This window comes from Mastomys coucha, unplaced genomic scaffold (assembly GCF_008632895.1).
Source record: "Mastomys coucha isolate ucsf_1 unplaced genomic scaffold, UCSF_Mcou_1 pScaffold8, whole genome shotgun sequence".
Classification (NCBI taxonomy): domain Eukaryota; kingdom Metazoa; phylum Chordata; class Mammalia; order Rodentia; family Muridae; genus Mastomys; species Mastomys coucha.
Window position 1 is genome coordinate 47,526,826 of NW_022196914.1, and position 4,412 is coordinate 47,531,237.

Genomic DNA, 4,412 nt, shown 5'->3' on the forward strand with positions numbered 1-4,412 from the left:
CTTTTTACAAAGGCTAACCTCAGCTGTGGAAAGGAGTATATCAAATTGAGCAACAAGAAAGGCAATAATTTAGTCTTAGCCTTTGAAAGGCAAATGCTAAATGCAAGAAAGTAATCAGACCACTGAGGGCAAGGTGAGCATCAATAGATGAATGGATTAGATATACAGCTGATGTTGGATCTCCCTCACCTGATAAGACTGTAATAGGAGAAGCTGCCACAAGACACCTATAAATCACCCAAGATTTCAAATGTTTTAATGGTGGTGAGCAGGGTCATCTCAGAAATGACTGCAGGGAAAACCAAAGTAATACCAAAAGGGGGCCTTTTCCTTCTGGAATATGTCAAAGGTGTTGCAAAGGCCAACATTTGACAAGGGAATGTTGAGCAACAACAGACAAATGGGTTAACACCCTGCCAAAATACTCCCGGGGGAACTCTCACAAGCCCCTATGCCAGGTAGGGAGTATTCTCTTCCTCAGGACTTCACTGCCATAAAAACAGATGTTCTGAGACCAGGCAAGGCTGAGACAAGTTCTATAGACAATTCAAAAGTCTCAAAGGGAGTGAAAAATGAATAATTTGGCAAACTTCTATAGAGTATCAAAGACCAAAACTAAGAATGCTAGTAAACAATATTGAGATTGAAGGAATGGTTAACACTGGAGCAGATGTTACCATTATCTCTCCAAAATCTTGTCCTGTAGGTTGGCCACTTCAAGAAGTAGACATCCAGTTTCATGGAATTGGGACCTTATCCCAAATAAAACAAAATACCAGATGACTTAAATGTATAAAACCAGAAGTTCAGGTATGAAAATTTAGGCCGTATTTGGCTGATATAGCCATTAACTTATGGGGAAAAGGTCTATTACAGCAGTGGAAAAGTGCATTAGCATCAGAAAAGGCTGATTTTGTAATTACACTTTAGTTAGAAGTGTGGTCATTGTGGGAATACCCACACAAATTAAAACAGACAACATCCTGGTCTATATCTCTAATAAGATGAAGTAGTTTTTTTTAATATTATAATATGAAACACATTGCAGGCATACCACACAATCCTAAAGGACAAGTGATTGTGGAGAGATCTAACCCAACTCTAAAAGAGATACTTACTAGGCAAAAGGGATAAACAAAAAAAACAAAGATAGATTACATGGTGCTTTATTAACTTTTAGTTTTTTAAATATCAATGAACAAAACACCACAGCTGCTAAAAGACATTGGGTTGTGGAAAGAACTGTTGAACTAAATCAGCCTGTTTATATTAAGGATATTCTGACATCAGAATGGAAAATGGGAAATGTGTTATGCTGGGCGAGACTATGTTTCCACAGGAAAAGAAAAGCTGTGGGATCCAAGTTAATAAAAATCAGACATGATGGAGAGAGACCTCCTGAGGACCTTGGTGACAGAGAAGAAAAGGGAAACTAATCAACAAGATAGGTGGTATACATTTGGTGATGTTTATTGGGTACATTTCTCATAACTTATTATATACCATACTTTATGAGACCAAGTACACAATGTTGTATTGCAGTTGGATTATGTGATCAAACTAATCTGAAGAAAGGCAGTCATCTTTCTTTATTGATCTTCACTGACCAATCTGTGCATCTTTCATTTTCCATGTGAATGTCTTTACAGAACTATATGTTGCTTTTAAGTTTTGTATACTGCATCATGAAAAAAAAGAAAGACAGCCCTGACTAGATTCACACTCCAGGATGCTGAGATTCTGAGACCATCCATTCCAGCTTAGTGCTTAACTCTACCTCAACTGTATTGAAGCTACTTCTTTCAAATACTTGCTTCCAGAACTTTTCCAGAACAGCTAGCTTGCCTATCCAGCCTTTCAGACTGTCATAGTCAAGATGTCATCTAAGCAATAAACTTTCTCGGTATATAGTGACTAGAAGGCAAATGGTGCCAGCTAGCTCACCTTTGACAAAGCCAACTTTCCTATTTCCCTTTGGGGCCCCAGAAGGGAATTCTTTACCCCAATTCAGCTGGAAGAAGACAAAAGAAGAAAATCATCCAAGTTCCTTATTTTGGGGTGGATGGTTCTGTTTATTTAATGAATTATAGATATGTTGTCATTTAAGGGATACTTTACAAATGTAAAGGGAACTAGAGAACTTAAACTCGGGGATTTCTATCTTTCCTGTACTCTTCTCTATCCTTCCTTCTTAGGTAAAAAGGAGAGGGTGGGAAAGAAAGGGGAGATATAGTAATATCATAAAAATTATAGAAATAAATAAATAGAGATAGGCTAGCAAATTTACTCTTAAGCAAAATATTACATGGCTATATCTTACATTGCTATAGAATTTATTTGATACAAATTTAACACTTTCATTAGTATGAGTTTTTATTGACATAAAATTGGGATTAATGTTATTACTCTTATTTAGGCATTGTGCCTATATAATACAATTAAGAATACAAGTCCTAGATACAGCCCTTCTATTACTATTATTAGAAACTAACTTGAGATGATTAAGCTTTAGAATTAGGGGCCAAATAGGAAACTTATGGCTCTGAGTTCATTGTTATGGTATTTTCAGTTATTTTAATTAGGAATGTCTGAAAGTATTTAACAGGAATAGTCCAGATTACTTTACATATATAGTTGGTTTTTATAAACGTCAGAAATCCACAGAATGTGACATTTAATGTTATTTATTAATTTGTTGTTGAGACAAGTCTACTCCTGACAGCATTCCCTTCCTTGGATTCAAAAAAAGAAATTGAGTATCAGTGGAGTTGCTCCAGTTGTGGTGAAAGAGCCTCTAGGCAAGAATTGCCTCATTTCATCTACAGACAAAATACTGTCCAGAAAAAGGAAACACTATGCAGAATAGTCAATTCAGAATTTCTGCCAAGACAGGGTAATTAGCCCTTTAAAATTCTGCTTTAGGAAGGTCTGTCAGAAGACCAATGCTCCAACCTTCTGAAGTATAAAGGGCTGTCTTGGTGGTCAGCAGTCTCTATAAATTGCCTAAGTTTTGGAAGCTATATTTAGTGCTTCTCATATTTCCAGGTAATATTGGTTGTTCTTGGATTTCTGACAGGGTTGAAGACTGGTAGTCTCATAGCCAACCCAAGTTGATTAGCATTGACAAAGATGATATAGATTTGAGAGGATGGTCTTCAGTTGTCATACAATCTAGACCCAGGACATGAGTCAAGTGTCTTTTAAGATAGGATAGATGACAGAGGTTCTATTTACTTGACAAAGATGATGGACTAGGTGTTAAGTCTATCTTTACTTTATGCTAATAGTTATGTCCAATTTATACGTGATATAAAAGATTCTTTTAATTGGACAGAAATGGGAGAGAGTTTTGGATAGTTCTGGGGCTATTTGTAACTTGATGCTAATTCCGTTCTCCTGGGAGAGGTTACAAACAAGGAATGAATCAGCACTCAGGTGATTTCCTATAAACCTTTTTCCCACCTTAATTTGTAAAATAAAGTCTAAAGCCAGTGACTGAGCAGAAAACAGGAAGATGGAGCTGAAAGGAGGGAGAGAGATGAAGGAGGAGTAGTAGAGAGGATAATGGAGGAGGCAGTGGAAGGAAAGTGGAGCAAATGCACATGGCCTGGAAAAACTGCAAGTTATAAAGGATCTCTTATATGGGAAAGATGGTAATGTAGTGGTAGATCTGCCCAGTCTAGGCACACAGCTTGTATTCATATTAATTGAGTTGTGTTTTCATTGCCTGAGCATATTTGAATTAGACAATCACTGAAATAAAGGTTAGCTTGGGGCAGACTGAATTTAGGTCCAGGAATGGTGGAAATGGTAATTTGTGGATGGGAAATCACTGAGCTAAGTTTATTTTTGTGCTGCAAAGGCAGGCAGATATCTGAATTAATTTGTCAGGTAAAAAACTTGATGATTCATGTCATTTGTTTGTACAATAATGTACATCGTATATTTTATGTTCCTTCTTTGTGAAATGTTTTCCTGGCAAGGTTATACTTGCTGTCTTCTTTGAAGAATCAAATGACTAAGTTCATAAAATGCTGATTCCCGAGTAAAGGGTACCTAAAATAAATGACTGAACTAATATGCAAACTAAAGACTGGGTTTTGGTTTGCAAGAGACAACTATAAAGACAGAACTGCTTGGAAAGTGAATACAGCTCTTTTAGAATTTTTCTATTAGCTTTTCTTACTTTGGTCAGAAAATCCAAGAATTTTTTTCTAGCAGCTTTTTTTTTTTTTTTTAAGTTTGGTTGGTAATGCATGAGTTATCCAGAGAACCTTTAGATTTTTTTTCTAGCAAGAGAGACCAGTCTTGAACAGAGAGCTCTCTTGACTAGAGTGATGTCTTGTACAGACTACAGAGCCAAGAGCTACAAAGACCTGTCTAGTGAAGTATCTTGAACAGACTACAGAGTT

At 36.5% G+C, this 4,412-nt stretch overlaps 1 non-coding gene across 1 annotated transcript; it reads left to right on the plus strand.

Moving 5' to 3' along the window:
• Nucleotides 1-4,141: 4,141 nt before the first annotated feature.
• On the plus strand, nucleotides 4,142-4,204 carry LOC116083977. Its single transcript, XR_004115961.1, has one exon. It is a non-coding gene; the product is annotated as a U7 small nuclear RNA (small nuclear RNA).
• Nucleotides 4,205-4,412: the final 208 nt, after the last annotated feature.